Source organism: Ambystoma mexicanum, chromosome 1p (genome assembly GCF_040938575.1).
Source record: "Ambystoma mexicanum isolate Mex_15411 chromosome 1p, UKY_AmexF1_1, whole genome shotgun sequence".
NCBI classification, from domain to species: Eukaryota; Metazoa; Chordata; class Amphibia; order Caudata; family Ambystomatidae; genus Ambystoma; species Ambystoma mexicanum.
In genome coordinates this window covers 295082285-295103786 of record NC_090921.1, presented here as the reverse complement: position 1 = coordinate 295103786, position 21502 = coordinate 295082285, and positions in this window count along the sequence as shown.

Sequence of the window (21502 nt, the reverse complement as noted above, 5' to 3'; positions counted from 1 at the left end):
CTCACAGGGTGACTTGATGTGTTCAGTACTATCAGTAACACCAGACCCCCAAGAGGAAGCAATGGTCGATGTGACAATAGGAGGCAAATCTTTTTTTTTGTATACACTGGGGCTACTCGTTCATGTATACAAGAGAGGAAATATCCAATGTCGGGAATTGCCATGAATGCTCAAGGGTATTCTGGAGCTATGAGTCGAGTGCCTTTTACTGATGAATTACCAGTCTATATAGGAAAGTGTGACATGTCTGTTCCTTTGTTGTATTCACGGCAGACACCAGTTAACATTTTGGGAATAGATTTGATGACAAAACTAAACATGATGATTTCTTTTACCAATCAAGGGATAGTGTGTTCCACACCAGGAATACACTATTTAAACGTGGGAGAATGTATAATGGCATTCGCAGGACAAGTGGCTCTGCAAGGCGTTCCAGTAGAGCCAGAGGTTCTCCTATATGGGGTGAGCATTCTATTGACATGGCTACCTGGCTTAGTTGGAACAATTGTGAGAATACCTGATGAGTTTCTATTTAGACCCCATATAACTATGGACGAAGAGGGGGGGACAGACTATCCCTATAGAATTGGAAGCAGCCATAGTAGGAAGGCAAATGATGATGGTCAAAGGAATGAACAATGAGGGTAGACCATGGAGGACAGTAATAGCTCTCGAAGAAGGGTATAGATTGACTGATATAACTGATGACAACATGTTCAGGGAACACTGAACAGCAGATGAAATGAGCATCACATACTGGATAAGAATAGAGAAGACGGAAGTCCCACAGTGAATGGCAATAATGTGGCAGCATCCAGCATTTTTTCAGGGAGACTTGGAGAAGGTGCCCAGCGTCCTATGGACTACAGGCCCTTATGACGTAGGGTTGTTAAAGGGGATAGGGGAAGTCAAAATAAAACTGAAGCCAGGAGCAATTTTACCTTGGGCAAGATAGTATTGCATGTCCTGAGAGGCTGATGACAGTATATTTAAGACCATTTCAGAGCTGATGAAACATGGTATTCTGTTGCCATTGGAATCATTGTGCAATACCGTGGTGTATCCGATCAAAAAATCAAAAGGAGGGTCGTGGAGATTTATACAAGACATGAGACCGATTATCCAGATTGTAGGCGCAGATTTTCCTCTAGTTCATAATCTGGCGACGATACTGTGCAGTATCCCAGTGGAAGCTCGATATTTCTCAGTGATCTATTTGATTTGAAGAATGCGTTTTTCTCAATCTCTTTACACAAAGATTCACGAGACTTAACTTCCTTTACGTTTTGCCAAACTCGTCTGAAACACTCGTTTGCCCCAGGGATACTATGAGTCTCCATTGATCTTTAATAGAGTCTTACAGATGGACTTAGGCAATATTGATCTTAAGAGTGCAGTGATACAGTATGTAGATGACATTTTAATTTGTAGCATGACAGAAGATGAGTGCAGACAAGATTCTATTCATCTTATGACTATCCTAGCAGACAAAATGTACAAGGTAGACAAAGAAAAGGTACAGTACTGTCAAGAAGATGTGTTATAGATAGGGCAATTGATTTCACATGAAGGAAAAAAGGTGACACCTGAAAGAGCTAAGGCAATTATGAAAACCGCAAAGCCAGATACAGTGAGACAAATGCAGTCAGTTTTTGGGACTATGCAACTATGTTAGAGCCTGGGTGTTTTATTACAGTTCATATACAAGACTCCTTTTACAAACTTTAAAGAAAGCACACACTGATAAAGTAAAAATAGAGTGGACTGAAGAAATGGAGGAAGGGTTTGAGGAGTTGAAAAAAGCAATTTGTACAGCCCCTGTTTTAGGAATTCCCAATTATGCTGAGGAGTTGTATTTATTTTTGCACACAAATGGCATAGTTATGACTGAAGTACTCACACAAAGGACCACATTGGGATACAAGCCTCTAGCATATTACAGTGGGATTTTAGACGCAGTTATGAAAGGACACTTTCCGTGTGAACAATCATTGGCAGCCGCTGTCATGCATGGTAGACATCTTACCTCTGGACCTGGAACACCGTCTTAACACAGAACGGGTTATGCTCATAGAACTGCTAGACCTTTCTATTCTAAATGGAGGTTGTTTGATATCCTGCCTGGAAAATTATGTTTGCATTATTCATGTCGTTGAATTCACGTCATTCAGGGTAGTCACGTGTGTTACTGCATTACGTTCCTAAGCAGCGTGGAGACGTTGCTTGCTGCTTCTGATTGAACCATCATGGTGTTTTGTAGCTGAATCCTTGATCTGCGTCCTCGCATCTCTTCAGTTACATCTTTGGCTTTCCTCTGCGTGTTTCTTCCACGCGCGAACTCCTGGAGCTGCATTCTCAAAGTTACGTCAGTTTTCCTGTTCACATGAAATTTCTACACGCTATCTTCGGCAGTCGTCCATTAGAAGACCAACGGACGGTTTTCCCTCGACACGTGAGTTCTGGCAGCACTGTCTGCGTGCACTTCAGTCGCGTGTAACAACATGCGGGTTCCTGATAGCTTCGCATGCTGCTTTCCTGGCTGCGTGTATGTTTGTCACGTGTAAAACCCCACGCGGTTTCCTGAACTCTTCAAGTGCAGCTGTTCTGGCTGTGTGTACTTCCGTTGCGCGTAAAACCACACACGGTTTACTGTACTCTTCAAGTGCGGCTGTTCTGGCTGCGTGTACTTTGGTGCATGTTAAAACACACACCAGTTCTGCAACTCTTAACGTGCAGCTTTCCTGGCTGCGGGGAAATTGGTTGCGTGTACAACTGCACACGGTTTTCTGAACTCTTTAAACGTGTAATTCCACACGCAAGTTGTGCTTTGCTTTGGATTTAATCCCTGGCACCTGTGATGAGATAACAGGTGGACTTCTATTAATCATTTTCTGTTCTACGTGGGAAAGGAAGCATTGCCGACAACTGTTTATTTGAAGGTGATTGTGCACTGTACGCTATTCTGTGGTGCACCAACCCAGTATCTAGCGTGAGCCTCGTGCCGTTCGGGATAAGTTTCCCTTACTAACCTTCCCTCCTTTTGTCGTTGTTTAATTCCTGGAATTCTTCAGAGACTTGTTGGTGGAGCCTCCGGTTCTAAGTCTACAGGTTAGTGTTGTACTAGGTGCTATTGCTGTGCTATTAGTGAGAGTTTAGTTGGGACACTTTCACATTATACTTTATTATATCCTAGGCTGACTTCCAATGATGTTCCCACACCCTTTCCAGTGATCCCTCTCTGTCTGTTTTACTAGTCAGAGAGTTGTATCATATGGAAGGTCTAATTTTGACTTCACTACTGTCAAGCCGTGTGATTCATCAAGGATCTGGAAGAGCCCTACCAATTGTATCCTTTTTGGTTACTGTATCCTTTTTCATAAGATACTTGGGTGATTTATGACAGAATCAGAAGCCATAGAGGGTACGGATCCATTAACGGTCTTGACTCAGTTAATCAATGATTTGAGAAACGGAATGATTACGGCACAGGACACATTGCGTCATCGCATGGATGTTATGCAAGGCGCCATTCATGCCTCTCCTCAGGGAGTGCAAGCTCCAGTGGCCACACCATCTGGGTATGGGACACTGGCACCACAACAGGAAACCCATAATGTGGTTATGCCAACACAGTTTCCTCTGGTTCCCCCGGAAAGTTTCACAGGTGATCCTAAAACCTATAGAACCTTTGTCAATCAGTGCCGACTCCATTTCCTGTGCCGGCCTAACTTGTTTCCCGCTTTAACCACAAAGGCAGCATTCGTGCTTTCCCATTTGGGGGGTACTGCTGCTGCTTGAGCTAATCCTTTGTTGGAGAAAAATAGTCCCTTGCTTTACGATTGCCACGACCTTCTGGCCGCCATGAGTAAGGTCTTTGATATGCGCTATGCCACTCAAGCCACAGATTTGGAGTTGCTAAGTCTACAACAGGGTAGTCAAACCTTATTGGCATACATAGCCAGATTCAACAAATTATCAGCCGAGACCCAAAGGCCTGAAGATAAGAAAACAGCTGTTTTTTATAAGGGTCTTTCAGAAGATCTAAAAGACGCCTTGTCTACGGTTCCTGTGGTCCCTACGGGGTTCACAGAACTGCTCGATCTAATTCTGCAAATCGGCGCTTGACGAAATGCTAGTAAAGGGGAGACAAAACCTTTCTTGCCAGCATCTGTTCGTCCGGATGTACCGGCAGCCCCCTCGAATGAGCCTGAACTAATGCAGATTGGTGCCGTGAGAGGTCGGTTATCTAATGCAGAAAGAGAGAACCGAAGAAAAAACTATTTATGCATGTATTGCGGTTCATCTGAGCACTTACTGGCGGCCTGTCCCAAGGAACCAGTCAAGCGTTCTGGAAATGCCAAAACTCAACATTAGCAGGAATCCCTGTGTCGAGTGTTACATCGGACTCCCATACCATTCCGGCGTTCGCACCTATAGCTGTGGAGGTGACGTTACATTTTGCTGGCCAAGAATTAGTTTCCAGGGCTATGGTTGATTTCGGAGCCACGAATAATTACATTGACATCACATATGCTAAGAAATGTTCTATACCTCTGATAACCAAGAATAAACCTGAAACAGTGATCACTGTGGATGGGTCAGTTTTGACTTCGGGTATGGTAACCCAAGAGACTGTACCTATTCGAATGATTATACCAAACAGTCATTCAGAGGAAATGAGTTTTGATGTCATTGCGGCTCCTCATTACAAACTATTGCTTGGTCTTGCCTGGCTGACTCTCCATAATCCAACCATTGACTGGGTTACAGGATTGATTCAATATCCTTCTGTTTATTGTAACGAACATTGCTTTAAAAGTCAGGGGGTGTCAACTAAATCGCACATATTGGCCTCTATGGAGGGAGGTTCATCTATTATCAGTGCTGTACATCAGAGCGGTACACATATACCATGTGAGTATACGGAGTATGCAGATGTTTTTGAGAAAGGCCAGGCAGAACAGCTGCCTCCACATAGACAGTATGACTGTCCGATTGAACTTATGCCTGGGGCCAAAATCCCTACTGGTCGAGTCTACTCTTTAACTCACAAAGAAGATGTTGTCTTGAAAGAATACATAGATAAAGCTCTTGATATGGGGTTCATACAGCCATCCCAATCGCCTGCTGCCTCACCCTTATTTTTTGTTGTGAAAAAAGAGGGAGATCTAAGGCCCTGCATAGTTTACAGGGCTCTTAATGACATCACCATAAAGAACCAGTATCCATTACCATTGATAAATGTGTTGTTAGATCAGTTAAGTACTTCCATGTACTTTTCTAAATTGGATTTACGAGGAGCATACAATCTGGTTCGTATTCGTGAGGGCGATGAGTAGAAGACCGCTTTTAAGATTCGGTACAGCCTTTTTGAATATCTTGTGATGCCTTTTGGCCTTTGTAACGCTCCTGCGACGTTTCAGTTCTTCATGAACGACATCTTCAGAGACATGATGGACCAGTTCGTGGTGATCTATTCGGATGACATATTGATATATTCATCGTCATTCCCAGAACATGTTAAGCATGTGTCCGCTGTCCTTCAAAGGCTCAGAGAGAACAAACTCTTTGTTAAAGCTGAGAAATGTGTCTTTCATACACAAGAAGTTGAATTCCTGGGTTATGACATTACCAACAATGGTGTCCGAATGAGCCGTTCCAAAGTGAAGGCTATATTGAATTGGCCCATTCCACATAATGTCAAGTCTCTACAGTCATTTCTAGGTTTTGTGAATTTTTATTGCAGATTTATCCGTTCATTCTCCAAAACAGTGGCCCCATTGACAGCTTTAACTAGTTCAAAGGTACCATTCTGTTGGAACAAGAACGCTCAAGCATCATTTGAGATGTTAAAGGAAGCATTTACCACTGCACCTGTACTACAACATCCTGATCCTGATTGTCAGTTTATCGTAGAAGCTGATGCTTACAGTGTCGCTACAGGAGCTGTACTTTTGCAAGTTTGTGCAGAAACCAAGGAGGAGCATCCAGTCGCTTTCTTTTCTCGTAAGCTAACCCCATACGAACAGAACTATACCGTTACTGAGAGGGATTTGCTTGCAATCAAGGATGTTTTCCGGGAATGGTGACATCATCTTCTTGGGGCCAAACATCAGGTGTTGGTGTACTCTGATCATCGTAATCTTCAAGCGTTCAGAACTATGAAATGTCTTACGGCTCGACAGGCCAGATGGCATATGTTTTTTGCTCAATACGATTTCCAAATTACATATCGCCCTGCCAGACAACATGTCAAATCGGATGCTTTATCCCACATCGGTGAGGAGGTGAAGGAAGGACCTCTGGTTTAAAATACATTGTTTTCAGACCACGTATGTAGTTGTTCTGCACAGTCTTCTCTAAAACAGGAATTACAGGAATGGGTTGAACAAAATCCACGATTGGTTCAGGAATCTAACCTAGACATACACAACGGTTTGCCTTTCACACAAGGGGTGCTTTATCTACCAACAAATACCACTCGGAACAAGGTTCTCAGTTGGGGACACAACTCCATTATGGCAGCCCATCCTGGACAAAAGAAAACCCTAGAGCTGCTAAAGAGATGGTGTTGGTGGCCTTCCATTATACGAGATGTAATAGATTATGTTTCTACATGTTCAGTATGCATCCAATGCAAGAACAGTCCTGTCAAACCAGTGGGTTTACTACAATCTTTACCTGTTCCTCACAAACCATGGTATATAATATCAATGGATTTTGTGGTAGAACTGCCAAGATATAATGGTTACAATACCATATGGGTTGTGGTGGACTACTTTATGAAATTGGCTCTCTTTGTTCCCTGTATTGGGTTACCAACAGCTGCTGTCTTGGATGATTTATTCATCCGGCATGTATTTTGGTTTTTTGGTCTACCTTCAGTGGTAATTACCGAGAGGGGTTCCCAATTTTCACCTCATTTTTGGAGAGCACTGACCTCTGCGTTGCTTATTGATGATAGTATGTCTAGTGCTTATCACCCACAAACAGACGGACAGACTGAGAGGGTCAATAGCACTATGGAAAAATATCTGCAGTGTTTGTGTCTTCAGTTCCAATCAGACTGGGTCGCTGTCCTCCGAGCCGCAGAATTTGCTTACAATAATTCCTACCATAGTGCCATAGGTACCTCTCCTTTCTATGCTCTGTATGGGCAACACCCCAGATCCATTCCTTTGGATTCTGGTTTGTCTATGGATACGCCTGCAGCAGGCTGTAATATCAGAGACCTAAAAAATGTACAGGCAAAGGTGAAGCAGCAATTGCAGCAGGCAAATAGATGAGATAAGATCTATGCTGATGCTCGTAGAGTACCTGCAGCAGTTTACAAAACAGGAATGAAAGTATGGCTGTCTACTAAGAACTGGAAGATACCTGGTAAAAAGAAACTGTTGCCCAAGTACATTGGGCCATATGAGGTGCTCAACGTGATTAACCCAGCTGCTGTCTGTCTGGCATTGCCACAACGATGGCGAGTGCATCCAGTATTTCAGGTGTCACTCATCAAGCCATGCTCCGATGCTACTAGATTGCCTAAACGGCCTGTTGCTGTTTCAGTAAAAGGTTCAGATGAATTCGAGGTACAGGAAATACTGGATATGAGACTGCGTTCTGGTCGACCATATTATCTGGTGGACTGGAAGGGGCATGGTCCAGAAGATAGATCCTGGGAACCTCTTTCCAATATCCATGCTCCCGCTTTATTATGAAAATTTCACTTGAAAAGGGGAGTGGCTGCTCCTTTGGGGGGTGGCACTGTCATGCATGGTAGACATCTTACCTCTGGACCTGGAACACTGTCCACACAGAACGGGTTATGCTTGTAGAATTGCAAGACCTTTCTATTCTAAATGGAGGTTGTTTGATATCCTGTCTGGAAAACGATGTTTGCATTATTCACGTCGTTGAATTCACGTGATTCACGGTAGTCACGTGTGTTACTGCATTACATTCATAAGCAGCATGGAGATGTCGCTCGCTGCTTCTGATTGAACCATCATGGGGTTTTGTAGCTGAATCCTTGATCTGCGTCCTCGCATCTCTTCAGTTACATCTTTGGCTTTCCTCTGCGTGTTTCTTCCACGCGCGAACTCCTGGAGCTGCATTCTCAAAGTTACGGCAGTTTTCCTGTTCACATGAAATTTCTACACGCTATCTTCGGCAGTCGTCCATTAGAAGACCAACGGACGGTTTTCCCTCGACACGTGAGTTCTGGCAGCACTGTCTGCGTGCACTTCAGTCGCGTGTAACAACATGCGGGTTCCTGATAGCTTCGCATGCTGCTTTCCTGGCTGCGTGTATGTTTGTCACGTGTAAAACCCCACGCGGTTTCCTGAACTCTTCAAGTGCAGCTGTTCTGGCTGTGTGTACTTCCGTTGCGCGTAAAACCACACACGGTTTACTGTACTCTTCAAGTGCGGCTGTTCTGGCTGCGTGTACTTTGGTGCATGTTAAAACACACACCAGTTCTGCAACTCTTAACGTGCAGCTTTCCTGGCTGCGGGGAAATTGGTTGCGTGTACAACTGCACACGGTTTTCTGAACTCTTTAAACGTGTAATTCCACACGCAAGTTGTGCTTTGCTTTGGATTTAATCCCTGGCACCTGTGATGAGATAACAGGTGGACTTCTATTCATCATTTTCTGTTCTACGTGGGAAAGGAAGCATTGCCGACAAATGTTTATTTGAATGTGATTGTGCACTGTTCTTTGGACGCTATCCTTGTGTGCACCAACCTGGTCTCTAGCGTGAGCCTCATGCCATTCGGGATAAGTTTCCCTTAATAACCTTCCCTTCTTTTGTCGTTGTTTCATTCCTGGAATTCTTCAGAGACTTGTTGGCGGAGCCTCCAGTTCTAAGTCTACAGGTTAGTGTTGTACTACGTGCTATTGCTGTGCTATTAGTGAGAGTTTAGTTGGGACACTTTCTCATTATACTTTATTATATCCTAGGCTGACTTCCAATGATGTTCCCCCACCCTTTCCAGTGATCTCTCTCTCTGCCTGTTTTACTAGTCAGAGGGCCTCATCACGACCCTAGCGGTACGGGGTAAACAGCGCCGTAAAAGGTGCCGGCGCCGTTTACCCCATGCCGCCTCATTACGAGGTCCCCTCGCGGGACCCAGGAAGCAACGCCTAGTCAAACCAGGCATGCTTACCGGGTCCCACGAGGGGAAGAGGGAGCAAACAACGGGCCAACTCGTAATGGCCCGTTGTTTGCTCTCTCTCCCATTCCCTTTCAGCCCTATGGGGGCTGAAATGGGAATGGGGAAGGACAGAGTCCGGGTCCTTGGAGGGAGGAATTACCGGGCCTTTCGAACTCGGAATGGCCCGGTTATTCCTCATTCTGAGGACCCGGACGCGATTTCGGCGGCAGCCATGCCGCCAACAGCGGCATGGCTACCACCAAACTCGTAATGAGGACCAGAGAGTTGTATCATTGGGAAGGTCTAATTTTGACTTCACTACTGTCAAGCTGTGTGATTCATCAAGGATCCGGAAGAGCCGTACCAATTGTATCCTTTTTGGTTACCGTATCCTTTTTCATAAGATACTTGGGTGATTTATGACAGCCGCCGTGTTCACAATTGAGAAGTCTACAAGTATTTTTATGGGCTGCTCTATCGCTCTCTTTGGGGAGCATGCTCTGTTTGCCATTTTAGAGAAGACCAAAAGTATGTTGACATCCTAGAGAGCTTCCGCCTATGAAGTAATAATTTCGAATCTAACGATTAAAATTGTCGGATGAAAATAGTGAATCTTGCCACGTTTGTAGCTGAGACAATAGCTGATGGCGATTATGTGCATGACTGTGCAAATTATGTTGAATTCTATGATAATATACCCTGTCTGAAAGAAAATGCTTTGTCAGGAGGGGAAATTCTCTTTATTGATGGGTCTTTGAAAATGTATCAAACTAGTGGGGAAAGGCATTCTGGGGCAGCTGTAGTGAGGCACAGATTAAATGGAGAATTTGAAGTTGTAGTAAGTGCCAGGCTACCATGTCACTTTCCAGCACAAGCAGCAGAATTGGTAGCGCTTATTGTCACATTCGGGAAACACAAAGGGCACCAAGTGATGGGGTACAGTGACACCAACAATGTGATGCCAACCCTACACGCAGGACTAGCACGTTCGAAGGGGCTACCTCCATGCGGATGGCATTCCAGTGCAACCCTATTGGACAGGATTATCAAGGCACTACAACTCCCAGATGCCATATCGGTCGTCAAGTGCGCACCTCATACTAAGCGAACAGATTTTATTTCTTGCGGAAATGAAGCCACAGACGTAGAAGCCAAAAGGGTTGCATATTCTCCTGATATTTCAAGTTTCGATCCTCTGAGCATTAAAGAGAAAGTTGTCAAAACTATGTTGCTGCAAGAAGGATTTAATAAATTGCTGATGACCCAATTAATGGAGATTCAAGGAAGTGCACCACAAGAAGAGCAGGCATTATGAAAACAAAGGGGGTGTTCTTTATCCCCCACTGAAGCATTATGGTGACAGGATAGTACTGGAAAGCCGGTGATGCCAGTAGCATTATTAAAGGTAGTGGTTGAACAGTGGCATTACCCCGTACATGTAACAAGTGTGAATCTTGCTACAATTGCAGAAGACTGGCTAATTCCAAATTTATTGGAGCATGTTGCACTATTTATAGTGAATTGCATCATGTGTCAAATGTTTACTGCTGGGCACACACTTTGAACAATTATAGGAGTAATACCTTGACCGAATAGTCCATTTCAGCATTTACATATTGACTATGTGGATATGCTGTCAATCCCCTTGGAATCCTCCCCGGAATCCCAAACCTCCTCTTCCTGGTCACCTGAAGTGCTGGTGTCCAGGCTATTCTTCGCCAGGCATCTCCGAGCTCTGTAGTCCTTCTTTTTTTGATGAAGATAGGGCCTACTCTGATAGATGTGTATAACAGACAGTAAAAAACCAGGTGACCGGAAGATTTGCAATGTAGACTGGACTTCAATGAATTCCTGCAAGGCCTCTGTGCCCGTAAATCCTGTCCGGAAGGTAGGCTTGGGTCTACACCAAGAATGTTGGAGAGAGCAGTTTATTTGTGAAGGCAGAGTTGAAGAACAGAGCTGGTAATGAGCACAAACAGTGAGATTCCAAACAATCGGGCCGGCAAGCCGGAAGGGAAACGAGCATCCAGGGCAGAGCAGAGGAGAAGCGGCAGAGGGGGCTAAGAGGGAGACATGCGAGGAGCACGGCAGGTGAGGCACAAGTACAGGAGTGTGGAGTGGAAAAGAAAAAGAGAAGGGCGAAGTCAAACAAGGGAGGAGCCTGGAGAAAAGAGAAACCAACAAGGAGCAAGGAAGAGAGAAAGAGAGAGCTCAGCTCACGGGGAAGCGGAGAAGTCACAGGTGAGGTGCCAAGAAAGGAAGCGATCAGGACAGGGTGTTCCGGTGTGGAACGTAGGAGAAAACTTAGCGTAACTAACCGTAGAAACAGGACTAACCTCTAAGTTTGCAACACGCTGGCTGCCGGGAAGGGAGGGATTAAGAATCTCCCGGCAGTAGCCATCTTGGGGGACAAATAGACAGCTGGATGATGCGGTGGTGGAATGGATGGCACAAGTCAGTGTCGGCCCACCTCCATCTGTTCCAAATGCGCCACCGCCGGGCGCATGACAGCTGCAGGTGTGCAATGGATATAGGTATCTGATAGTGGTGGTGTGTCCCTTCTCTAGGTGGATCGAGGCAGGTTTGTGTACACACCCTGATGCCACTTGCACAGTGGTATTTTTAGTACGCAAAGTCTTTCCAGTACTAAAAGTCTGAAGTGCTGAGATCCGATAATAGGCCACATTTTGTGAATGAAGTGTTCAAACAGATAGGGCTCCTGTTAAGTATTAAACACAAGTTTTCTTCTGCTTATCACCTGCAAGTCAGCGGCATAGTGAGAGACTCAATGGCCTCCTCTAAGAAAGGATTGCCAAGATCAAATTAACATTGAAGAAGGAATGGCTATACTGCCTACCCTTAGCTTTATATGGCATTTGGAATAAGCCTGGCTCAGACCATCACCTAACCCCCCACGAACTAGTGACAGGGAGGTGGATGAGAATGCCTCTTCCAGCTACGTCTAGAAGTAGAAGTGATGCCCAAAACGTAGCCAAAACGTTAGGTGATGAATTAAAATAATATTTGACGTGTATGACCTCTAGCATCTCTCTCATTTCAGATCAACTCTGGCATCATGGGGGTCGGTCTCAGAACACAGATGAAACCATCCATCAACCGGATCGCTCAAACCTTTATGGACACCCAAGTTATTTGTTGGAGATTCTGTCCTAATTAAGAATTTCACCAGAACGTGGCATGAGCCACGTGTTCATGTCCCCTTTTGCGTTGAAAATATAATCCCCTCAGCAGTAAAAGTCTAAGGCAGGCGAGCTTGGCTTCACTTAAGTGATGTGAAACAATATAAAGGAGAGAACTACCCTCCCAACTTTGCTGATCCAGAAGCAAATAAAGAAGAAGAATTTCAGCGTGTGCAGACTCCATCGATGACAAAGAAGAAGGATGATAGGTGACCAGCTGCTGATGCAGATTTTGTACTAAGGGCCTCATTACACGGTAGGCGGTAAACCATGGTGCTATTAGCACCATGGTTGCCGCCGGTATCATACCGGTACCACCATGGAGGAAAGGGGAATTACCACCCTATTCCAAGGTTGGCGGGGCGGTAATTCCCCCTTTCTCCATGGCCCTTCCACATTCCCATTTTTGCCCCATAGGGCAGAATGGGAATGGGGAAGGAGCTAATTACGGTACCCAGCCGTTAAGGTCGGGTCCCGCAAAGGGACCTCGTAGTAAGGCGGTAAGGGTTAACGTTCACGGTCACCTTACCGGTGACCGTTAAACCTTCCCACCTTCCGTGTAATGAGGCCCCAAGACTCATACAAACACTCCTTATAGATATTTTAGTAGGAGTGTGAACCGTTGCTGAGAGTCTTAGGAATCTTGAAAAATGAACTTTAGAATTACATTGACTTATCAAAGTTATGCCTAAACAACAGTTTCTCATTAGGAACTGGAAAGTAGCTCAATATCCAGATTATTTCTTGGTGCATACCTGTTTTAAGTGGTCAACTCCAAGGTGTTGACTGATAGCGACGTGCATAGGCTTATGCTTGCTGTGTTTGTATTTATCCTTCAAGCTTGTCCTGTTCTTGTCAGAAGAGACGTTGATATTTACACTTTTTTACAGGATCCTAAAAATGGCCCTGTGATCAGAAGACTGCTAATTGTGATCATTGAGCAAATACTGTAACTACAGGAGTAAAATCATTTGGTAAAAATGTAGTAAACAGAGAAATTTGGAAGCTGGTTTGGTTCTAGAGAAAGAACATCAAGCACCAGTATGTCACAAAAGGTGGATGTCAGTGTTTTGGTCAGTATTTTGGTGCATGATATATTGTCATGCGCCCGGCCACATGGGGACTGTGGAGACGGCTCTGGTGGAGTGGCCATTACGTTGATACATGCTTTTCTGCTCGCGCATAGGTGGCGGTCTAGTCTTTTTCATGTTTTTCATGTTGTGACGTCACCGTCTCTGGAAGTCTTACTCAGCGTCTTCCCGGCGGACGGCGCGTTGCACTTTGAGCTTTCGCTTGCTTACTTTGTTGCAGTACGCTTGTGTTCTATCGCTCTATTTTTCTCTTTCAGATCTCTATCCACTCCCTGTTATTTTTTCCTCTCTTACTTATCTAGCGACGCTACGTCGCTCGCTGCTCTCCTCGGGTCTCGATCCCATTTTCTTTCCCCGTCCACACTTTCCCATGTTTCCTGGCTTACCTGTACTCTCCACCCATACTTCCTGCTCTACTCATTCCGTATACCTTGCCTCGTTGGATTTCCATCATTGGCCGCTCCGGACTGCTCCTGGACTTCAGAATCCATCCAGCCGATTCTTCAACACATTGAACTCTACAGAGGGATTTTTTGCCATTTGGCTTTTTCCCCTATTCACCCGCCTTCGGTGATGGGGCCGCAGTGGCCAATGTTGACAAGCGGCCGCTGGGGCTTCTCACAGCGGAAGGGATTTAACTTCCAACTGTCTTTAATACCGAAACGCTCCCAAATACACCATGGACTCCAGTTCATCAGGTGAGGAGTCGGAGGAGGGAAGTGGGACCGATGGTTCTGATATCCATAGCGACAGCTTTGACATATATGCCTGCACAATTACACTCTTTGGGCCTCATTACGACCCTGGCGGAAGACCATGGTGCTATTAGCACCGCGGTCCATGCCGGTAAATTACCGACTCCGCCATGGAGAAAGGGGGAATTACCACCCCATTACAAGGTTGGCGGGGCGGTAATTCCCCCTTCCTCCATGGCCCTTCCCCATTCCCATTTTTTCCCCATAGGGCTCAATGGGAATGGGGAAGGCGCTAAGTACGGTGCCGCAAATTGCGGCACCGTAATTAGCACCAAGGTCCCTTTGCGGGTCCCTACTTTAACGGCTGGTCTACACCAGCCGTTAAGGTCGGGTCCCGCAAAGGGACCTCGTAATTAGGCGCTAATGGGTTAACGGCGCCGCAGCCTTTTACGGCGCCGTTAACCCATTAGCGCCTGGGTCGTAATGAGGCCCTTTGTCTTTCTATCTCTTTTTGTTCCCAGTCTCTATTATAGTAGAGGTAGAGGCCACTATGATTCCCACTAATGCAGGAACTGCTATGGATTTGCTTACTTCCACTGAGATAGAGGCTCCTATGGTCCTCCCCACAAAGAGAATTCTTTCTGACCTGCTTCCTAATTACTAAGAGAAATGCAGAGGAAAACAATGAAGGGATAAATACCTATTTAGACAATGCAGCACACCTGGGTCACAACATGCGGTATCAGCACATGAAAAGTGTGGAAGAGAGAATGTCTAAGGAGAGTTGTTACGTCTGCGCTCTCATACTCTATGCCATGAATACAGTGCAAACTTTTATTTCAAGAGAAGTCCCAGAACATGATGCCAGGTGCTTTGTTCATCTCGCAGCATGCATAACCAGAGGACAATTCCAGGGAAATTGGGCCACGCTGCGGTGGAGATCAAAATGGTTGTTTGCATCCAAGGATGATTATATCAAGACTACACAGATGGAAAAGGAACCTGCTTGGAACAGCAAAATGCTTACATATCCTGCGACAGGAAAAGAAGAGATAGTTGTTTCAGAGATGAAGAGACTGAACTGCCCTAATAAAACAGAAGTAGCTGGATGGTCTGGATGTTGGGAACAAACTCAAGTTTTTGTATGGATGAATGAAATCCAAGAAGGGATAGGAAGAGGGACTGATGTCCTGCACAGCTCACTTATTAAAAGCAGAATACGTGCAAGAGGTGCAAAGAGTGAACGATGGATGTTTAAAGTCATGGGCTACACGTGCCAAGTGTCTAACATGGGTAGAAGATTAATCAGGTCCTATGTATGTAATCCCATTGGCAAATGTGACATTGTTCTTCCGGAGACAGGGAAAGAATCATGTGGGAGATAATAAAGACTGCAAAACTATAGTTCAAGTTTCCAGAATGGGTGCAGGGACAGCTTTTCTGATTGATAGATATTGGGCTTTTGGACCCAGGCCCTACATGCAGTTTGCCTTGGTGCTTGTCCATGTTCCAGCATTAGTGATTCGTCACAGTGACCTGAACATTGGAGAATTTCCAAAGTTCGATGCCCTTCCGAGAAGGAAAAGATCGCTTCAATTTCTCAATTGAACCAGAAGGGATAACTACTTCTCAGCCAAATCATTAGACGCATATGAGGCCATTCCGTATGAACACAGGCTGTTCAGCAGGACTGCTTCAATATTCATGACTATCTTCATGCCTGGAATCCAGACGATGGCAAATGCAAAATGGTTGCAGATTACCAGATGAGGGCTTCTGCGGACAATCAACACCACCATAAAGGGATTCAATGCTATCAAAGAAGAATGAAGGGCCATCCGGCTGATGACCCTACAGAAAAGGTATGTCCTTGACATTATCACTGCAATGGAAGGAGGAGTTTCTGCCAAAATCGGGCCATCATGTTGCACATTCATACCTTCTCACGATGACTAGAATGGGGCCTTGACAGAGGCCATAACGCTGTTGACAAACCTGCATAACAAGATGCTAGATGAGACAGAGAACATGCAGATGACAGTTGGATTCCGTCTATATTCTCATGGATTCCACAGTGGATGGCGAAATCTTCAAGTTTCTCAGAGCAGTGTTAGTGATGGTGATGTTTCGATTCTGTGTGATCATGAGCGATGTCGAATCAGGGTTTGGACCCAAGGAATTTGTAAGGAAATAGGGGCTGCTCTGCTGGTATTTATTTATTAATTAATTTATTTGGTTTTGAAAAGCGCACTAACAGCCCAAGGGCAATGGTATGAAGAGTTGCATTGTCTGGCAGCATTGGAATTACTGTTACAGTATGGAAGGGGGAAAAACTACACTTCCCATGATTCTCGGGACCGTTGGTACAGGTGTGCTGGGTTACATTAATAAGCCTATTTAACTTCCTCCCGAGCCCGTGCTACCTTTTAGTGATTGTGGCCATGACAGGCACAGGCCGAGGAGCGCAGGAGCATGGATACAGTGGTTTATTTTCTCTGAACTCGGACCGGCGGTGATGTTTGGCGTTCTGACGCCTAATGCCTTTCAGGAGCAGTAAAGGCTATGACGGTGGTCTGTCCAACGTAAAGTCAACATTTGCTTGGGGTGGTGCGGTCGAGCCCCCCAGGCCTCAGTTAAGTGCTTGGGAATGTGTGTACACATTTGAAACTCAGGCTGCATTTGTCGCACGCGGCTCACAGTGCGCGAAGCTATTTCTGGCAGAATCTTACAAAAAACATACAGGCGCATGTTTATTTCTGTTTCACTCTTGTAGCGTGCCGTTGTCCGGGCATAGAACTTTCCCACGTCTGGGGGGAGGCTTGTTGAACTTGGTTACTGTTCTATCACTTCCAATGCGGACTTGGAGAATATAACGCTGGAATCAGCGCACCGACAAGGAGAGAAATGCTATGTTGTATGTGCTTCTTGCTCTTGTCAATATTTATTTTGTTTAGTGTATCATGTCTCATGACCCAATCTCAAGAAAGTCTCTCAAGAGGGATTTAAGAGCGCCACTCTGCATGTGCTGTATCGATATGATTATCATAAGTCTGTGTATTCTGTCTTGTGTTGTATGCCCTGCAGTAGCTAAGGAAACTATACAGGATATCCTCACTGTCTGCGCTTGCTCCTAGTATTAGATTCTAACCATCATAAATAAATTAGACCAACAACTTGAAGTATGAAGCACTGGAATTAGCCAGCACTTATAACAACATATTGATAAGAAACAAGCAAAGTGCGAAATCCTGAAATAATTGTGAAAACTGAAAAAACGCCTGAAATAATTGTGAAAACTGAAAAAACGCCAACACTGCAGTAGCTATTCATGGCCATTAGAATTACATGTGCTTAAGTTTGTTGCTATGTTAGGAAGAAGCAGGTGGTGACAGGAACTACGAGGTATACTCTCTAATCAAGCAGGGAGTAACTCGGAATTAAGGAATCAGAATTGTGATTGTGAATTGTGATCATTATATGTACGTGGAATATTGTATGTTACTTTCCCTATGTTCCCTGTTACCCATCCAATGGCAAGGAAACCCTAAACCTTTTCCCGGTTTCCCTAACCACCCCCTACCTATCCACAACCTCTCCCTAACCCTCTTCCACCCTTTGGCTGCCTCGAGGTACCTGTATATTCAAGTCAGGGGCTTGTGCCAACCAAGGGTGGCATTATGTTTGGCTTCTGTGGCTAGGAAGGAGTTGTGTATACTCAGGGGTGTAACAGAATTGACAGACGAAGCTATCAGAAAATACATAGGGCCTCATTACACGGAAGGCAGTAAGGGTTAACGGTCACCGGTAATGGTACCGGTGACCGTTAACCCTTACCGCCTGATTACGAGGTCCCTTTGCGGGTTCGTACTTTATCGCCTGCTTTTTAGCAGGCGTTAAAAACCAACTGGCAAAGGGACCAGGGTGCTAATTACGGTACCGCAATTTGCGGTACCGTAATTAACACCTTCCCCATTCCCATTATGCCCTATGGGGCAAAAATGGGAATGGGGAAGGTCAAAGGGGGAAGGGGGAATTACTGCCCCACCAACCTTGGAATAGGGCGGTAATTCCCCTTTCCTCTAAGGCGGTGCCAGTAATTTACCGGCATGGACCAAGGTGCTAAAGGCACCTTGGTCCGCCGCCTACCGTGTAATGAGGCCCATAGAGACCAGCATTGTAGCACCTGAGGGAACAAAGGGGGTCATTCCGAGGTTGGTGCTAAGGGAACAACGATGGCGGTAAAGGAATACCGGCATCATTTACTGCTACGGGCTATTCTGATCAGCCGGACCACTATTAGCGGCATCGTAAAGTAAGGTGCTGTTAATAGCGGTCTGGGCTCGGCACGCGACCCACCATGCTGGCAATAGCGGCATGCCGTAAACTGGAGTAGATCACAAGTGAAGCGGACATGCAAATAACGGCTTCATGAAGGCGGAAAAAGTGGTTACCGGCATGCCGTAAATACCGGCATCGCCGACCTACCATAAAATGCCTTGAGCAGTGTTCCCAACTGCCACAGGTGCACACAATCAGCACAGGTGGAGGCAATGGAGTCTGGCCCAGTACAAAAGGAGCACACCCACACACCACACCCCCTCCCACACCAAGATGATTCCAATAGTAGTAGAATTACTAGAGCTGGAGGACATGCTTGCATTGCTACAACATCAACAACAACAACAACAACAGCCGGCATCACAGAGGAGACGCAGAAGTAGAAGGAGTGTGAGACAGGCCCAGCATGCCCTACCAGTGCAGCCACCGTTACCACGCCGGCAGCCCCCAATCCCTCGCATCAGAGCCAGTCCTTTCAACCTAACCCCTGAGCAGATCCACATCCTGTACCATCTGGACCGGGACACCATCACCACCATAGTGTACCTGATACACGACGACATAGTGAGCCTCATTGAAATACGCACCGCCATCCCCCCCTCTACTGAAGGTAGTGTCTGTGCTCCACTTCCTTGCCACAGGCACCTACCAGCACACAGTGGGGCACATGCATGGCATATCACAACCCTTATTTTCTCGGATTCTGAACCAAGTGCTGGATGCCCTCCTCAAGCACACAAGGGACTACATATCCCTATCACGGACTCCCCAGGAGATATCTGATACAAAAGTTGCCTTCCATTCACTGGCAGGCATGCCAAATTGTGTAGCTGCCCTCGACTGCACCCACGTGGAATTGGTGGTCCCGCATGCCAACGAGGTGGTGTACCGCAACCGCAAGCAATACCACTCCATCAATGTGCAGATGGTATGCGACACCAGCAAGATCATCACACATTGTTGTGCCCGATATCCAGGATCAACTCATGACTCAATGGTCCTTCGGAACTCCATGCTACCACGCTTCATGGAGCGACATGCTGGACGACGTGCCTGGCTGCTTGGTAAGTTGCAGGACTGGCACATGGCATTGAAATCGGGGCAGAGATGCACACTCACAATCAACTTAGAGAGATCAGAGGTACTATTTTTAACGATCACTTGTAAACAGCCCTCTACCAAAAGACTTTTGTTTAACGATACACTATGTTTACAGGGTCACTTGCTTCCCCAAGTCCTATTATGGGTTTTCCTTTTTATACATGATTTATACTCATTATATTATCATATACCACACCAAATTGTACCAAAAATAGTTATTTTTTATTTTTTCACCATATTGTTAATAAAAAACTTTTTTTTATCTTTTTCTGTTTTACAGTTATAGCAATTTATCACACAATTAATAAACAACAAACATTTTCTCAATATTTTTCAATTTGACTATGCACATTCAATAACATGCAGTATTTCTTAATTTAACAATTAATTAAGAATAAAAATTTCATAGGGATCTGTTGTTGCTCTCCTCTCTCATAGAGAAGTACATCCCAGTCCATAAAAACGTTTCACTCTGTATTTATATCACCCATGCTTACTTTCATACTGCATTCATACCATACCCGACATGTTTAATTTCTTTCACACTTTCATACAACTAACAAGGAAATTCTTCAGGGGTAAAAAATATACCACAGTCCATTGCAATGTACAATTATGTTTGTCTTCTTTTAGGTTTTTTCTAGGGATCAACTGTCAATGAGGTCCAATTTGTCCTTCCGTAAGGTCCAACCATCAAAGGAAAACTTAATCTTAATCACTTCTTCATTTTCGCGTCTTGTTGTAGCCCCTCTATTTTTCTGTCAACTTTTGTTGGTTACTCTGTTATGTTGACTTGGGTGTTAACTGCCAGATGGAAGCAAACGGGACAAACATGCTCTTCCCCTAATGTTCTTGTTCTTTCGGTTTCTGATTTAACGGGTTATTTACAGCTCCTGCAGTTTTTCTGTCTGCTAGCTGGGCCGGATTGTGTCATCTAGTCATTTCTTTATACGATGCGCTCCGCTTCTCTTGTACTTAGCGTTATCTTCGTACTCGTACTGCTCCCAGGCACCGGGAGTATGCTGACGTCGCTTCTTGTATGGTCCGTCTCCCATCTTCTCTCACTGTTGGCGTCTCTGTCCGTTTCTGTTGGTCACCTACGTTCCGGGAGAGATGCACACACCACCATGCTGCCAATGTTGATGTGACTGCACGATGTGCACATCAGCGAACACTGTGCCCCAAAGCATCACAAACGGTACATGACACCCAAATCCTATAGGAATGAAGTAAGGTTGACACCTATCACTACATGACTAACAGGAAACTACCCCACATCCCACAACATGTGCACCGCTCATCAGCGGCCCTCACCCTCCCTAACGCCATCCAGTACCATGCAGTGCATATGCACTATGTTGCTGTCTCCAGCATATCACCACACAGGACAAGCATCCATGTGAGAGCATCAAACTGAACCTACTAGGGAATCCACTTTCTGTCACAGGGCCGGCACACCCACAGGAGTGCTGCATGTCACCATGGGAATGATCAGTGCTGATTGCCCAATATTGCACAGACTACTGCCACGCTCCCTCTAAGTAAATCTCACAGAACACAACACCTCACTAATTTGACACTAACACAGCTGTATGCGTACACGATGCATGTGCAACAAGACGTCAGTGCACACCATGTATCATCTTGAAGATGCAACCCAAACCATTAGTCCATGGCACAGGACACATTGAGGGACTGAAAATGGCGTCAATACATCCAGGGACATGTGCATGTGGGTAACGATAACCTGCAGGCTAGTACAGCGTCCATCATGAATCGCCTAACATTTACCTTTAATTGCCTCTCATGCAGGTGATAGTGGCTATCCCTTGAAGCCGTGGCTCCTCACCCCTTTCCGAAACCCACAGAACATGCACGAGGAGGACTACAATCCTTCCCATACCCGTACCAGTGTGGTCATCGAGCAG